At 37.2% G+C, this 18,760-nt stretch overlaps 1 protein-coding gene across 5 annotated transcripts in view; it reads left to right on the forward strand.

Moving 5' to 3' along the window:
• SYT1 (synaptotagmin 1) overlaps window positions 1-18,760 on the forward strand; it is a 337,265-nt gene that overhangs the window by 100,969 nt on the left and 217,536 nt on the right. For all 5 annotated transcript variants that reach the window (XM_072329810.1, XM_072329828.1, XM_072329803.1 and 2 more), the window contains one exon: window positions 17,339-17,400. The gene's annotated coding sequence lies outside the window, so the exon portion shown is untranslated. The remainder of the gene's footprint in view (window positions 1-17,338; window positions 17,401-18,760) is intronic.

The raw sequence follows: 18,760 nt of genomic DNA on the forward strand, positions 1-18,760 counted from the left end.
TTTAGAAGTGAAGAACCACGCAAAGCAGCTGAGGGCATTGGAGTCTGTTCTGCAATTCCTTTTAGGCTCCCCAAAAAACTATTTTGCACTTAAATTAAATACCTAAAATTAAAGATAATTGACTTTGCAGTGTGGAAGACAAAGACATTCTGAGGAAAATGCAGTTAAGCTTTTTATTTCCCTTTCCAAAAAAAACTACTAGCTATATGAATTGTTTCAGAAGTGTTTGAAATTTTACTTTTGCCAACATGGGATCATTTTTAGTTTAGGAGTTAGATAACAGTTGATGTGAATGTCTGCTTACATTTTCAAAACATCTTGGAGTGATAAAAGAGTATCTCAAGTAATCTAAAAGCACTGAAAGGATGCACTTTTTATTATCCATATAGTTACAAGAGACCATCTTAAAGATAGTTTGTTCAATCTTAAATCCCAAGGAGCATGAAGTTAACAATGAAACTATGTTGATCCTAAGATGTCCATAACCCTTACAAGATCAACAGTGGGATATTCAGAGTCTCCATAAGGGAGATGATGGAGATGATCTGGCTTCTGCTGTATGCTAGTATTATCGGAATGTTATCATTTGCCTTTTATTCACATGCTAGGAATGTATTAATTTCAAGATGAGACAAAACCACGCAGAAACTAATGTATTTGTCTTGTGTGAAAACTATGTCTGATGTTGCAGTATACTAATGTGTGATATACATTACCTTTCTCAGGGCATACTTGATTTATGTACAGAATTAAATTAGCATGCAGCAATCAAAAAACAAAACAGTAGGCACCCCTGAGCAGAACAACAAACCATAATTAAAATGCTGTGATTTTATGATTGATTTATTGTCAGGAAGCATCAGGGCTTTTTCATCCAAATTTTACAATTATGACTGTCTCCAAGCCTGACTGTTCATTGATTTAATTATATAAACATATGTTTAATTTTAAGCACAGAAGTAGTCTCAAATGTTTTCAGAATACTGAAAGCAGTTGAGTATGTTCTTAAGCATCTTGCTGAGTGTCTATCTTTCTGCAAGCTACAGCTATTGTTTAGGGAATTTAGCATCTCACAGGAAAAAAAACAAAACAAAACAAAACAAAACATAAACCTTTTGGCCATGTTAAACTGTCTCAATAGAAAGTAAATAGCTGTTTCATGGTTTGGGGAGAGGCATGTATGTTTAGAACTGAGCAGCTAGTGAAGTTAACCTGCCAAATTTTAAAGCCAGCTGGCCAAACTTTTAGTGCACTAACTCCTTAAAGGAGTGAGGGAGAGGATTACCTGGGGAAAGGAACAAGGAAAGGAAGACTGAAAAAAAGCATTGGGATGCAGTATTACACTACATGAAAACTGCATAGATCATTTTGCTGAACCTGTCTAGGATCTTGTGAAGCAAGCCAGGCCCTCCAGGTTTCCACTGAGCTGAACAAAAATTCTCAAAAACTCCGTAAGCACTGCAGAAGGGCAAAGCCAATGCAAAGAGCTCCGTTGTCCCCTGTGCTCTGCAAATAGTAGAGAAGATAGAAAAGTCCTGTCCATCACCCCATGTTACCCTCTGGACATTTTCACCTAGGCTGTTCTTGTGCTGTTGCAAAGACTTAAGAAACTGGGGTATTTCTGAGCACTTCTTCATCCTTCCAGTGATTTAGAGATTTATGTAGCTTTTGACTCTTCTGTATATGTTGTGTGTTGCTTTTGGCGTGAAAATTGTCTAGTCCTTTCAGGGTAGTTGGGAGTGTTCTGCACCGTGTTGCCTAGGCAATGTGCCGAGTATTCCTTAAGGCTATGCAAGCTTAAGTATCTCTTAGTGGCTGCCTGCAATGGCAGAAGGCTGTACTCAGTGCCTGAGGCAACCCCTTCCATACCCTCAAGTGCTTCACTTCCTAGTTCTAATGCAGTTGCTTGATCAGTACTGCAAGTCCTGGGACTTTCTCATTGCATTCTTCATCATTTCAAAGCAGTACTAACAATTTGGTTCTGAAGGAAGTTGTGTAGTTACACAGAATTTTCTGGCTTTGCTTTAAATGAGGTAGACTGAACTAAGCAGGAGGAAGAATTGACTATCCCAGTCAAAAAAATACCACTCTGCTTCTCATAGTAGTTCTCCTGCTTTTATTCTCAAGGTGAGGGTTTTTCCATGCTCTACCAAGAATTTCAGACCAGATGAATTTTCAGTACTGAGGACCATCTAAAGCCAGCAGTCTGGCCAGCTCAGTGCAATCCCTGCAGCCTGGGGAACCCTCCCCTTAAGGCTCTTGACCCATCTAAACTTGACTCCATTTTGTCTTGCCTTTTTATCTTAAGATTTTACATTTCTTTTGCTCCTCTTCTTCAAGGAGAAGTGCCAAAATCCTTGGTGGGACAGGACCACCTGTTACCTTCAGGCAGAAAACCATGCTGTGTGGTGCCCAAGTTTGACTAGCTTTTAATTCGTGAATTAGTTTAGGACATTATTAGCATAACCCCATGGACTTTCAGTGCACATGTAGTAACTAAAATCTGATAACTGAATTTGTTTCTGGCACCTTTCTTAACTTGAAACAAGATATCGATTTTTATTCTAGGTACTGTAATGGAAAAAAATAGAAAATTGTTATTTGTATTTATTATGTTAAATCAGAAATTTTAGAAGTGACATTTTCTGCTGATGTTTGGAAGATTAAATAAGTGAAGTGCTGTTTTTAATAAACAGGCTTGTGATACAGAATGTGCCAATACTTAGTGGACTTTCAAAAGACGTGTTCCCGTACTCCTGCAGCACAACCTATTGCCTCTTGCCAAAGTAATTATCACTTTAAATGATTGTATATTTCAATACTTATTTTAGTCACACTTCTTAGGACTTCAAAGGGAATCAAGGCAAAATAAAAACCTAAAGTGCTCATAAATAAAGTCCCATTGTCTCTGTGTCATATCTATGCTTGAGCTTACCATCTCCATCTGCTATTCTTATGCTGTAAGTTATGCAACATCTATTAAGGTTATTATTTCACAGTGGTACACAGTGGTACACTGACCAAGCTGAAGGTTTTTACACCACCCTAGGCCCCACTGATTTTGCACAGAGGGATATAAATCTCTTAACTGCTACCACAGAGGCGTCCAAATTGGGATCATCTTCCTTTTCCTTTGTGTAAATCAAGGTGGTGTAGTCAAGTACCTCAGGTATGGGTGATCCTTTAACAATATAGACTGAGTTCTCTAATATCACGTGACATTGTATTTTAAAGTCTATAAATAGTCTATACATTTTTATTTATTCAGAAATGACAACAAATTTTTAATGTGATGTTTATTCATGTATTCAGTTGCATAACTGTATTGTTACACAAAGTAAACATTTCTATCTCAATATTTTAATTACAAAAAGAATAAATTTATGTCTGCCATAAGCATACATCTGGGCTTTATCTAGTACTTGTATGGCATGCTCTAGTTCATAGCCCATAATCCGCAAATAAATCCAGAACAGCTGAAAGCAGCAGACTTGGAGCACTGTTTTCTGGGGACAATGGATAAGGAAAGGCGGTATGTACTTGTGCATGGATGGATACAGCTTGAGAGAGGCATACATATCTGCAGGTACATTTATGTGCCTATACATAAGGTAGTGTGATTTCATTTAAGGCAACTGAAGATAAACATTACTTATTTTAGTATTTTAATTAGGTGATGTAGTAAGTGCAACATGCAAAAGAAACAATAAGCAAAAAAGAAATTCTCTGTGACACTGAAAGAGAACGGTAGAGCAATTCAGAATCATTACTGGATTCACTTTACTTTGTTTAAGCAACCCTATGAATACTGTAAACTGACAATATATACTGTTAACAGTCTTGCAGCCCCTTGGCCCTGTACTGCTTCTCATTACTGGCTCAAGCCACTCCATCTGTACATTTACTTTCCAGTTCAATAATTTGACTGCTGGTAAAGACATACCTGTTTGGGATTTAGTAGGATAAATGTAGTATTAATAGCAGAGGCAGGTGAGCCATGTTAAATTTATTGTCAAACATATTGTTTGTTTTTAATACAGCCTCGCCCAGAAAGTCAGATGTGATGAGCTTTCTACAGACACACAGTGATAAGCACTTATAGCTTCATAGAATTTTGTAAAACAAGATGTTGCAAAAGATGAACAGAGGGATGAAAATGTCACTGTTTATAATGCTTAAAAAAACACACAACATTCTTAAAATCTTTAGGGCCAACGAAGAACTCAGGCTGTCCTGTAATTTCATTGTGGAGGAGAAAGTCTCCATGTTGCAAATGTTTGATCCTTGTGGCAAAAAGGTTGTAATTCATAGGTGACATTTTTAAAAACAGTCAGGGTTGCCTTGTTTCTCTCCTGCTGAACTCAACAATTTTACAAACACAAGTTAAGATGAAGTCCTGCAGTCCTTGTAAGCTTGCTAGGAAACTTAAAAGGTGTCAGTGTTTATTTGAAATGCAACAGACTTTAAGTAGTTAGCCCTCCCAGCTCCTTCATGACTACCATGTTGTTGTGTCTGTGTTACTAGTAGAGAAACTGAATGCTGACTTTCTTCAACATGGTGTCAAAGCAAATCAGTGAGCACTTTGGGATTTCAGTTCTAGCATTCTTGATTTCCCACCCTGTTTTAGCTCCAGTAATTTCACATGCCTGCACAACTATTCGCTAAGGGGAAAGGTAGAAACAAATATTTCGTTTAACATCTCCTTAGTTAAACAAATAGAAGATGGTTTCAACTATGTACTTCATTATGCTTTTCCTTTTCCAGCTTTAAATTTCCCCCACAGTAGTATGTTATTTATATCCTTTAGACTGTTTTGGAGAAGAACTGGAGTGTTTTTTGATACCCAGCCACTGCTTTCTTTCCCAGTTTTATTCTGTCTTCTTTCAGTGCTGACTGTGTGCCAAATATTGTCCCAGTTTCAATCTTTCAAATAGTTTTTACTCTCTGTTCTGCTCTTCATTTTTTTTCTCTTTTCCCACACCTCCCTGCCTTGTTTCTTCCATATCTCCCTTTTGAGAGTCCTCTTTGCTTTTCACATCATTTTCAGTTATCTGTTCAAATACTTCTTAATATTGACAAAGCAAAAACAGAAAGCAGATGTATTTTCTAAACAGGCCAAGATAAGGGTATTATCTGTAATAAGCATGGAAGATAACAGTTGAAATTCCCAAAAGCACGCTGGCCTGTTTTGTTGTTTATTTCTTTGTAAGTTAATGTTTAGAAGAGAGTACTGGGTAAATTACAAGACAGTAGATATGGATTTCACATCAAGCAGAAATTGCTTTGCAGTTGGGGTAACTTAACCTCTCTCTCCTTCTTTGCTTATTCTTAGGGTTGTTGCAAGATAAATATAAAATAATTTTAAAGAAGTTTCTTACCATACACTTAGAGGAACTTTCTAGCACAAAGTAAAGCAAGTAGCAACTATGTCTGATTTCCGTTCTAGTTTAGGGAGAAGATGAAGGAGAAAGAACACAGCAGAAAGGATCAAATGAAGCCAAGGCCAGAGAAGAATATGACTGATTTCTTTGTTATTTTATTTTCTTTCTGACTCTCACTGGTGGTTTTTAGTCTTACACAAAAAAATTACCTTGAATTGCCCGATGCATGCTTTAAGAAAAGAATTAACAAATATGTTTGATTAACTGCTGTATATCCACGCACCTGAATGCACCCTCGTTTTTTCTGTTTTCAGTTGTCAACTTGCTCTGTTCATGAAGCAACTTTTCAAATTTCACCCTACAATCTCCATATATCACAGAGCTTTTCTAGCAGCTGACACTGCTGGGGGGTTGTGTTACTGCGTTGTAGGGGAAGTAATTTAGCCTAAGAGCCCACACATTCTTAAGACAGGACTGTAACCTTATAGGCAAAATGCTGATTTTTGTCAGAAGGAAAAGAAACTGACAGTCAGCTCTGCCAGCGTTTGTTGAACATGCATATTTAATTTCACTGCAAATCACAGCTTAGAAAATTGTCTGCATACTTTATTAAGCGATAGTAGAAATTGATTAAAGCAATTGATTGTACCCTGTGCGAGGAAGTATTTATGGTCATTACTTTAATGCCAAAAAGCACCTGTCAGCTTCAAAAAGGGCATCTGCTGATTTGTTGACAGGCAATTTCATATTTTCTTCTTACAGAAGCTTTTATTAAGGGCTTGCTTGAACTAGATGATCTTGAAGAGATATTTCCTTTTTGCCAGATGCCGAAATGCAATTTGAGATACATCATGTGGTGTTTTGTCGATTTGTTTAAAATCCACACTGAGAGGTGTCGAAGCAATCACTTTCCATAGCGATGTCCATTATGTTGTCCCCCTTCCTACACACAAAAGCAGTTGTACACTCACTAAACCTGCTTAGTGGGACCTGTTAGATTCTGCACTGGATCATTCAGTAGAAGATTTTAGCATTTCTGTGTTAAGCAGCTTCTTTTTTGGGGTGGCTACTGTGGGACCTATGGCAGTGTAGCAGTTTGCAAGAGAAATAAAGGAAAGAACTGGACCAAAGGGGCAGAAGAACTCTCGTAACATAACTGCACTGATGCTTCCCTGAATGAGTCTACAATATATTTTCCATCTCCAGGCCCTTCCATAAATGCATAACGCAGCCTGTGTTGAGAATATACTGCAGTATGAGGTTCTCAGTGGCCAGGCTTGGTTTGTCAGTTAGAAAAATAGATGAGACATTTTGGATATTGTTCTGCTTTGAGGTAAAGTGTGTCCCTGCCTCAGGATGATTCAGACATTTGTTATGTTTTCTAACTTTGTGCTTCTGCCTCTTCTGGGCCATGAGTAGTACAGATTACTTTTGTTTTATAGTCTAAGCTAATGTGTTTGCAAATTGCAATGAAAGAATCTCAGAAAATTACTCTATACATCAGCAGAGACAGAACAAACATGTTTTTTTCTTCTCTTCTTCTTTTTCTTTTTTTTTTTTTCTTTTCTTTTTTTTTTTTTTTTTTTTTTTTTCCTTTCAAACTGCTCCAATGTGCTATTTGAGTGCAAATCAGTAGTTTTATGAAGTGGCTGAAGTTAGGTCTGAATAAGCTATATTCCAGAGAATCTAATAATCAAAAATTTAACAAGTTTCCTCAAGATGGATAGGAAGAGTAAATTAAAGGGTGGTTTATGTTAACATTTGGCTCTACAAAGAGGGAGAAATATTGCTGTGTGAAATACTTAGCTTCATTAGCAAAAGTAGCCCAATTAAAATATTTGCCATATGGGCTTTGTAGGGATTTCAAATAGACCTTTCTTGAATTTTCCTTGATTCAGAGATACTAACATTAAATGTGACACATGAGATGATAATTGCGAGGTAATTATTTGATTTTCACTAAACAGACATTTCCATTAGATTCCTTCTGGCCATATCTTGCTGAGGAAGTTCATTTTATAGCCAAATACAATATCAAGATGTCTTTCTTTACTCAACTATGTAAGGAACAATAACCATAACTACCTCTTTTAATGTTCTTAGCCATCTGCACCTAGACACTCTGTGATGTGTGATGTGCTACTTTCTGATTAGGCTATGAGATTTGCTGAATGTGGACTTGATGGTTCTCTTTTCCTTTCATGTGGACTTGCAAAGCCAGCACTTGCCTTTTATCCTGCTTTTTGTAATAGTATCTTTGCATATAATGTACAAGGATTGGCTGTTAAGCTCTGCTGTCACAGCCCAGGGTGACACCTGTGATTAAAAGGTCTGTCTGAATTCACCAGACTCTAGTGTCTTTTTTTCAAGATGAAAAAAGTCATGGTGCTTCAAAGTTTCATCTCTAGGAGTGCAAAATCAGCTGCATTTTTCAGGCAGGGGCACATAATATGTAAAAAATATTTCAAGGTAATGAAATGAGACCTTTGTATGAGGTGATAACATGAATTTAGACCCAAATCCCTACTGCAGTAGACTGCTTAAAGATGTTACTCTGCTTCCGTAGGTGTGAAGATTAATTTTAGTTTAGATGCCCTGGCCAACCCTACTCAGATCATTGATCAGGAAGGGAAGCCAAGGCAGGCAGGTAGTGCCTACTGTGTGCCACGAGCCCTGGCTCAACTATGCTACACCAAGACACCATCTGTGCTTGGTTAGAAGCTCTGAAAATCAGATTCTTCTCTCATTTGCACAACCAAATGGGCTAATGACCATTTGTATCTACTGATCTCTGCAGTTTCTGCATGACAAGGTAGCATTTGCAACCATGACCATTACAGTGCTTTGCACAACCTGATTTTGTCACTCAGGGTTTACTCTCATCACTCAGTTGTTAGAAGTTTCATCAGCAAGTTGTAGCCTGTCTTGGAATTCATGTATTTATACACATCCATTGCTTTTGCCTACCTCATTTTCTGTTTGGTTTGGCTTATTTGTTGAGGTCTGTGTGATTTTTTACTGATGTCTAGGAAAAAAAAAGAGAAGCACTGAAGTATTGAAACATACAGACTGGTCATCAAGTCACTGGTGTTTGAAGATCAGTGTTACTGATGGGCATGTCTCATTGTTACTTCTCTAATGGCACTATGTGCAGCCTCCCCTGGGAGACAGGGCTGTCTGCTGCAATGATGGTCGCTGGAAAAACAATGTTCCGGACAGTAATAAACAGAAATGACACTTGTCAGTGTCAGACGTAGACTGTGACAAATGTGAATATAGCAGACATTTAGAAAAAACACGGCCGTTTTAAGTTCTCTAATATGCAGGGCCATCTCCACAGATAGCGTTATTATCATGCTAATCCATTATTATTTTTTTGTTGTTATTTCTTTAGGCTTTTGTAATATAGAACATTTTCTTACGTTGTGTGTGTTTTTTTTTGTTTTTGTTTTTGTTTTTTTTACTAACTGTAAGGAAAGCTAATACTTCAATATGCTGAAGAAATTGAAAGAGAAGGAACAAGATGAATTCATATTTTTCAGTAGTCTTTGATTTGTCAATACAAAAGACTCAAATTAGTAATCCATTCTTGTAGCAAGTGTATCAAAGATAGAAATAGCACAGTTATATTTTTAACATAAATAATTAGAAAGCTGTAAATATTTCTGGATTTTTAACTGCCTGGTTGTGATATTATCATCCAAGTTCTTGAGCTGTGGGGTTGTAAAAAATTTTCACTGTTTATTTCATAGAATCATATCATAGAATGGTTTGGGTTGGAAGGGGCCTTTAAGATCACCTGGTTCCAAACCCCCTGCTATAGGTAGGGATGCCTCCCTCTAGGCCAGGTTGCTCACAGCCCCATCCAGCCTTGCCTTGAATGCTTCCAGGGAGGGGCATCCACAGCCTGATTGGAAAACCTGTTCCAGGGTATCACCATCCTCACAGTAAATAATTTCTTCCTGATATCTAGTCTAAATCTGCTCTTTCAGTTGAAAGCTGTTTCCCCTTATCCTGGTGCCAGAGGCCCTTGTAAACCCTTCAGGTACTGGAAGGCCACCTTATGTTCTCTCCCCAGAGCCTTTTCTAGGCTGAAGAGCCCCAGCTCACTCAGCCTGCATGCCTTATAACAATGTTTAATTAATGTTAAATTAGCAAATAATCAGAAGCAATTTTTTGTTTTTGTAAATGTTTTAATAAAGTATATGTTCTAACTGGAAAAAATCTTTCAAACATGGAAGTGTATTTAGTGATTCTGTTGTTAATAGATTAGTGCTTCCATTTCAGTTTCTAATTTAAGCTTTTCACTCCTTGCTGCTGATGACTGCAGAAGTGAACGCTTATTTCTAAAGGAAAATCATCATTTAAATTGATGACTTTTCACTCTCTTGTTATTTAAAAAATGTGATTAAAAAAATCTTCACAAAAATAAATAAAAATAGACAGATAAATACATAAATAAAAATCCTGCCAACCATGACCATGAGAGCAGTGGAATTTCACATGATGTTTAGAAGCAATATTTTTCAGATATGACTCCTCACATGGTTTCAGGAAGATGAAAGAGAGCAGAAAGCAGTTAGTGTAGAACAAAGGATGCTGCATGGTGGGTGTAGAGCATGCAGTGTTAAAATGAATGCGAGAAAGGTTGGGTAGCAGGTTGGGGAGCTGATGTACCTCTTCTCATAGGATTTGTTTTGTTGCTTACAAAAAATCAGAGCAGTGTGTAAACCTTTTTGGATTAGTAAAGGAAGCAGTAAACAGTAACTTGATTTTGCTTGCATTTCATTTTCTTTTCCATAATTTCCTTTAGAAGAATTAAAACAACAGCATCAATAAAAATTAGAGTAAATGTAGGCTAAGATCATTCATGCAGTGAACTATCCTCTCTTAGTGCATATATCCAAGTGAACCTCAGAATATAGGCTATCTGTTTTACTCTACACAGTTTTCCTTGAAGAGATTCATTTAAATGGCCAGCAAAGATTGAAGTTTGTTGTCACTCTAAGTCTCTTTAGGGTAGTATAGAAAGGCTGTTAAAACAACTCACCCGTAGTTCACATTGCTTAATCTACTGAGGTGCTCATACTCAGTATCAGGTTTCATGGTTGAATTGCTGGCCCACATTAGAATATTTTTATAAAGCAGAATAGAGAAATAAATTTAAAAGCCTCACACCAAACTCTCAGAATGTAAAGATCAGCAACGTTATGTAATGCATAATCACTTCCTGCAGTGGATATTGCAGCAAGTTCTTTTGTCCAGGGATAAAAACAAATTGATTGTGAATCTCTAAACACTGAAATACAGCCAAGTATGTATGCATTGAAGGTGCTGAGGTTTTTGCAGTTACAATTAGACAACTTGTGTTAGTTCCATAAGATACAACATCTATTCATATAAAAATCCATGTTATCCTTCTAGGAAGGATTTGGGAGACTGATTAATAGCCTTCACTATACTTATAAATCCCGGTGTATAGCTGTAATGAAATGTGACTTCTGAAATCAGTTTTTCCTAGGAACTACTTTCTGATCAAATCTATTGTAAATACTATTATGAAGCAACTTGTGAAAAAATGGATTTCCTTATTCTGAAATGATTTGGAAGATACTGACAATTCTTTATCTTTTTTCACTAGCTTGAAAATGTTTGGAATTAAATTTGATAAGCATTGTATCAGGAGTGCCAATTGTTTTGGCTGATCTCTTGAAAAGTTTCATTTAGGAAAATGAAGTTACCCTTTGGTAAACTACGTAGGGCCTTTTATTACTCTTAACTGAGAGCAGTATTATCATCTGTTTATCGTTTCAAATGTAAGAATGTGTGCTTTGTGTAAAAGTTGAACACTACACACTTTGTGAAGAAAATGGCTGAGATAGCCAGCAGTCATGAAGCAGCAACAGCAAGCTCTGCACTATGAAGATTCTGTCCAGAGCAGCTCCATAGATACCGAGTGGCAGAGGCAGCAAAGTGATTGAAGTATCTCTATATAGTGTGAACTCATCCAGCCCATCTGCTTTAATGGAGAGATTTCCTAGGTGCCTGTGCCACATTTGGTGCATATCCATATCTCCGCCACATCCGACATCGCATTTAAACAGAAGGATTACAGTAGCTTCACTGCGAAATGGGTGGTAAAAGAGGAAGAGCCATATATGATCCTGCATAGGAACCAGAAGAAATGCAAGTACCTGATGGTCTTTTGACATTCCTGTGAGTGGTCAAGAGGTGTCCTAGGAAGTGTCTCTGAAGTCAGTTCAGATACTGATTTGTCACTGTACTGTCACTGGCCATATTATCACTCAATAGGTTTTCTTTCATAAAAAGAGAATCTTTTGGGGCCTACTGATTCATAAGGTTGTTTTTATTGATCATGAAGTTACAATACTGTGCTTGATTGAAATATCAAAGTGGATAGCTCTTTTGACATGAAGTCAAGCGTGAGGATAAAGCAGAAGCTGGGAAAGGCTGTTGGCGAGCAACAGGAGATCTGTCTGTGGCAACAAGTGTTTCACTCCCTCTTTGTGTGTTCTTTCCTTTTGATTTATTTTTTTTTTCTGTTTATCCTTTTATTTTATTTTATTTTCCGTTCTCTTGCCCTAGATTCCTCTCTTGTGTTGAAAAAGCAGCACATTCTACTTTTTGTCTTCTCTCTTTCATTTCCCACTCCAGTAGCCTTTTTTTCTCCCTTAGGAAAACCAGCAGCTTGCATCCACAAAGTTGCTCCCTGTCCTTTTTTTTCCTCCTGGTTTTGAGAGGACAGAGAATTTAGTATCAGGTTCTGACAGGCAGAAGTTTGCTGTCCTACTTTGTACACTGACACCTAATGGCAGGCATGCATCTCTGAAACTTTTTAATGCCTTGGGTTGTTTGAAAACCTGCTGGACCATCACAATCCAAGTTGTGAGAGCTGTTGAGTGCATTTCTTGTGGTTTTCACTGAATTAATCACATTCTGTATACAGTCTGAGAGGCTTTCCAGAAAAAAAGTGGTCAGTAGAAGTGCTTAGCTATCCCACTACTATTATTCCCTGCTTAATTGCCAGATTTTTCACTAAACTTGCTATAAAGATGACACTAAATACTTTTTTTCCTGTTTAATAGAGAACTTTCTACTCAATGTTTTTGACTCACAAAATATTGAAAATTGAAATGTTTATATTTTACCACCTTTACCATCATATATGTATCTATTTCAAATAACGTGTATGTTGTTTTCCATTGTTCTGTACTGTTGTCCATCATTTCTTACTGGCAAGGAGTCAAGGGAGATGAGAGGTAATGGAGAGAATGCTATTATGTAATATATGGTAGCTTAGATGAGTGCTGTTTTGTTATTTTTTTTGGAGGTATATTTAAAATTAGTTGCTGCTCTGCTATATTAAAGGCCTGAATTCAGCCAGTAATGACCTCAATAGTGCCTGTTTTGATGTAATCCCTGCTTGCTGACCGCTGTTCCAAGAATAAAAATTTAAGCCAAAAGATTTAATGAAATCCTTTGGGATTAGTGCTCACTGGGCTGGGGAAATTGCATATCAACCTTTTCTCTGTACTCTAACCATAAGGTTTGGTATTTGAATAGGAGGGTGTCCAATAGAGAGAGTTCATCAATAATTTACATTTTTGTTAGTTACAAACCTGGTATTTGGGATTCTGTTGCCATAGTAATCCATCTGGGCCTGAACGGATAGTGTTTTAAGTGGTGGTTGTATAGGGATTCACAGTGTGTGCTTTAAATCCCTTCTAAACTAATCCTCAGATCTGTTCTGTGTCTTATTTGAGGCTTTGACAAAATCAATGTTACTCACAGGAAAAAGTTTATGCTGAGCAAATTAAACCCATAAAATGTTAGAATATGCATATGATCAAAGTCTTCAAAGTTTATCAAGTATGACAATTTCTGTTTCAATATGTGGAACAATTAATAAATGCCCACAACTCTTTTTTTTTTTTTTTTTTTTTTTTTTTTTTTTTTTTTTCTTCAAAATACATTTAATTTATTGCATATTATACAACTAGAAATTACCCAGATTCTGTACTGGCTTATTAGCTAATTTATACTTCATAATCAAATGCTAGCCTCATTTTCCCAGATGTCAGGTTTACGTCTTACAGGATGTCAGTCTATTCATAATACTGTATAACATCCACTTTCAATTAATCGTTTTCTTCTCTCTTATAAATTATTGTAAGGCTGACAAAAAAAATATACATATATATTGAAATTTCCATTTGCATTTCTAGCACTGTGGAAGCTGAATATTGAGGCGGCACTACTAAACTCTGTAGGCAAAACACCAGCTGCTTTTAGTCTGAAACTTGCCTTGTATTTTTCATTTTATCACCCAATGCTTACAAGTGGTTTATTGAAAACCTCAGAGAAATGCCAGATGAAAGGAGGTACTCAGACCTGAAGCACAGTCAGTAAACTCCCTGGCAGAACTGGACTCAGTTTCAGCTCTCTCAAAACCAAAACTCTCTCAAAAGTGCCTGATTGCCAAGCCTTTTAATTTTTTATCACAAAACCTGTTGCCCAGTTGTCCTTCTGAATTGTCGGAAAATCATAATACCAATATATCATCGCTCCAGAGCATAGAGATTCAGTATGCAAAATTATTCCTCAGTTTCTGAAAGAAGAGAGAAAAAAATGCTCAAATAATATTCACATGCTCTACTAATGAGGTTTTAGTCTGTAATCCTAAACAGACAAAAACAGTTTCTTCATACAGTTTATAAAAGGTCAAACATCTCTTTGTAGCTGTAAAGCTAGGAATGGAATAATAAAACTGCAGATGGCCCAAGAGATCTTGACGAAAACTTTATTTACCAGGCAGCCTCCCTTTTGTCTTTCATAATGTGACTCACAGTGAATAATGAAGCATGTCATAGACTTATATGACTTATTTTTGTCATTTGGGATACTGAAAATGTTCTTTGTCACCTCTAATAAATGTAAATCTACTGTTTCTACAAGAGTTAAATGAGTTTCCTGAGAAAAAGTACAACAAATGTCTCCCTTGCAGTGGAGTGGGATTTCATTTCACAGATAACAATGTGCACGTATATTATTAAATTCAGTGTGGCTGACTGAACTTTGTTTATTTTAGAGGTCTCATTCCTCTATCCAAGTTTAATGGAGCTATTGCTGTAATTGTGTGATTACCACTAAATGTGACAGGGAACAGAGAACTTAAAATTAACTAGAAAGGTTTTGTTTTGATTGATTTTGCATATCCTTATGACTAACTGAAACTAAAGTTGCAGATCGTTTACATGATTACTTACCCTAAAATTACATGTCCTAAAGTATCTTATGTAGATAGCATTTGTGAAGTATAGATTATGCTCCAGAGGCATATTACAGGATATGCACAAGCATATCAAAATGTGTTTCCCTTGATATTTCCTATGGTTTTCATTAGGAAAAGTCGTCTCCTGCAAATGTTACTGAAATGAAAAGGAAGCCCTGAAAGATACTAGCAGTATGACAGATTCTATTTGTGGCACTGGAAATATGGCTGTCACTGCAGGGGATCTCCTGCACTGAAGACCCACAGGAGACCATAACCACTGGTGAATGAATTAATCTTCCAACACATCTCATAAAAAATAGCCTGTGTTTAATAGGAAGTAATGGAAATACAGTTGAATTTCTGTGATATTTCCTTTATCTTCCTCTAAGAATGTAAGTCTTTGGTTTCCTTTACTTCTCACTGTATAATTTAGCTTTGCAGATCCTTTGCAAGGAGTGCTGATTTTGGTCCCCGTGACTATTGTTAGATTATATTGATTGGTTTTTACTTATTTGATCCAGATCTTCATTATGGTTTCTGTATGTTTCAGAAACTCTGCCAGTGAAATTCATGAGGGCCTTTAATGACCCTCTACAGTTATTCACGCTTTTGCTTAAGTTTGCTTCTCTAATCTAGATTTTGAACTGTATTCTTGTTTGGTTATTTCCACCTAATGCTCCAGTAAACATCTATCATCTTCTCTTTCTTTTACACTTGCTGTCTTTGCAGGAGAAGGAAATAGTTAATCTTCTGAAAGGCTCAGTAATAATACAACACAGCTTGAGACAGACAGCTTAGAGAAACAGGGAAAGACTGAGACAGTGTGCCACAGAGCAGCTGTGACTCTCTCTGTGTTAATTTCTCTAAGGCACTTGGAGCTACCTCTATTCAAATGCAAGATGTACACAGGGACCTAAACCAAATCCATGGCTCTGAACACTGGGAGAAGGTTGGGATTAGAGCTTTTAATTTAAACTTCTGTCTGAATAGATCTGAATTTCAGATTCTGCAGTTTGGGAGGACGTGGATGGTAGGGAGAGGCAAAATTTGTGTTGATCCCTTCGGTAGGCATTTGAGTACAGTAGTCTAGAGCAGGTCTTTTTCAGTCTGTACCACTTCATTTTGTACAGCTGATAAGGAGCACCAGGCCTGCTAAGACTTTCCAGATGTCTTACAAATCCTAGGAAAGAAGTGAATTTATCCCAGAGCTGTGTTCTGCATCAGCATCTGAATTATTAAAAACCTTTTTGAAACAGGGATTTCTTAGCATCATCATGCTAACTTCACACTGATAGCTCCACAACTCCTTATGGATCTCTAGAGCATAACAAAGTAGGTACTTAGAAGAGCTAATCCATATAGTTTGAGAAAGTTTAAAAGTTAATTTCAAAGTAATACCGGCTGTTTCAGATTCATGGACCTTACAGTCCACAGCAGAAATACGGGTTGCCTAATGAGTATTTTCAGTAGGCCAACATGCAAATGAGTACTTTCTGGGATATTTTGGGCATTGTAGGAAGGATATAAAGGGCAACATTAACTTGCTATCAAAAAGAAGGGAAAAATAGATTTTTAAATCAATTATGTTCTGAATATTTTATTGTTTGGGTCATTAAAGATGGTTGCTGAGTTAATTTAGAGTGTGTTGCTGGATGAAATCACAATTTGACTTTTATAAAGTGCACAGTAAGGGTCGATGTGATGTACTTTGACAATTTCAGGTAATGGCAATTTTGTTCTCCTCTGAGAAAGGTGATACAAAATTGAAAATACATTTACCTATTTTGAGAACTGTTCATTTGCCTCCCTTTTTTATCCACATTGAACAAATTAGTCATCTTTGCCTTTAAGTGCCTTCACAGTTTGATCCTGCCTGCTCTTTCACATCACTGTTGCCCTTACTGCAACTCTTATTGCACATCAGTCCCAATTTTCTCCCTTTTCTCATGCAACCTTTATTCAAGAAAACTGTTAATAGTAAAAATCTGTGGATCCAGTGTGCTGTGTTCCTTCAAATCCTGCCTTAAAATTCATCTCTGTTGTGATGTTGTGAGCTGCCAAAGACTCAGCAGCTGGTGTGCTGTGATCGTTGCTTATGATGGTAATTGTCTGCATGAAGCAGTGGGAGTGAAGATGCAAACACCCCTCTGCTGCCCATCTCCCTGCCCTTTGGAAGCAGTGGAGGGCTCTGGCTGTCCTTGGAAGTACACATTACGTCTTCCTTACCTTCTCAGTCTCATGAGGTAATCCAGCTACGGCCTAATACAGTACAAGAAATTCATTTTGAACAGAGGATTGCCAACATGGTGAATGTGAAAACCTGTCTCCTTTTCTGAACTGGGGTGAGCCACAGGTGTTCAAATGCAAATAAAGTGCCCAGAATTTGTATGAGGTTTCAAAAGGGATTTGTCCCCAGAACCTGTGGATTTCCCATGTCTGCTTCTATTGTACTACATGAGGGTAGCAAGTTTGTGGGTTTTTTTTTAAGGAAATGGAGCCGTATGGGTTTTCTTCTTTTCTGGGATCTTTCACAAAACCCAAGGCTTCAGATCCTGGAGTTAACCAAAGCTTAACATAAAAACAACAAACTTCCTTGCTACAAATGAAACCAAGTAATTAATTTTCTGTAGATGATAAATGCATCTATTTGTTTTTCTTACAGAAGAGTGGAATCCTGAGTAAACAAAGAGAAGAAAGCTGAGCAAACAGTCTGCACTGTGAACAGTAAGTAAACCGACTACATACTCTGAAACTGATTATTATCTTTACTTCCATTTTCATGTTTTTCCTATTCACAGTTCTTTTAGCAAGTGTAAAAAATGACTGCAGTGAGCATCTCTGCCTTTTATCCAACTCAGTTTCATGTCACAGGAGTAGGTTTTTATTAATCCTATAATCGTCTTAGGTAAGAGGCCCAGATAATCCATGCACTGTACCTTCATCGCTGCCCATTTTGAAAATATTGCAATTGCTTTTTTCTTCTCAGTACAAGTGAATTGTAATACTAGAAGCTACCATGATAAAGTGGTATGATACTTACATTTGGTCACACCTGAAATTTTGCGAAGGAGTACTTAGATTTTGGATCCGTATAAGTCAGATCCTGTTGGGTGGACACACAAACAAGAGAGGTTTATGGCTTTGTGTTATCCACTTAATCACTGATTAATTGCTCTGAATTGCACTGGTCAGAGCTGTACTGTTCACTGCCCAGTATGAACAATCACCTGAAAGCTTATAATGTTTGTCTGCATGGACTATAAAGAGAATGAGCCATGAGAACATGTTGTGTTTGTGTTGTGGAGGATGTTACTGATGTAGTCGTTTGGAAAACATCTCAGGTTCCTGGTGAAGTATCAGTTGCAATACTGCAGAGAACAGAGACTGTTTTTACTGCCCTGGGAAAAGCAGTAGTGTGTATGGCTGAACTACGTTGCTGATTAATGAAAGGCAGCAATATCTTTCAAGAACCAAAGCTGGTGACTGTGTATTAAGGCATTTCTATTAGCAGTTCACACATAACTGTTACTCTGTGTTATGCATTAATAGACACTGCCTCTTTGTTGAAGGTGGTAGTGGACAGTATGTAATATGCAGAGAATATGTGCTATTCTAATTACAGGGTATATGGTTGACAGTAAAACTGAAGGAGTTTCTCTAAGCAACCAAAATCAATGATGAGTTTCAATGTTCCATTTCACCAGGCATCATGAAAGGAAATATATGACTCTATGCTTTCTTCCCTCACATCTTGTGGTTTATACTGCATGCATACCTCATAGCTCTCTTCACCCTGTAGCTTTCCACTTATATACCTACATAACTAACCTGCTCCAACTTGATAGTGTTTCCTCACATCTCCCACGCAGGACCATCTTCCTGTTTGCAGAACTGCCTTGCAGAATGTTTCTGCTTTTGCAGAATGAGACCCTTGGAAAATACTGAGCTTGTTATTTCTAGTCTACACACCAAGGCATTAGTGGTGTTACTAGATAATATTGTGCTGAATTATGCCCTATACTGTATCTGAGGATTTTGTGAAGGGTTGCAATATTTAGTAATATGCATCGTCTCTAATAATTTT

This window comes from Excalfactoria chinensis, chromosome 1 (assembly GCF_039878825.1).
Source record: "Excalfactoria chinensis isolate bCotChi1 chromosome 1, bCotChi1.hap2, whole genome shotgun sequence".
NCBI lineage: Eukaryota > Metazoa > Chordata > Aves > Galliformes > Phasianidae > Excalfactoria > Excalfactoria chinensis.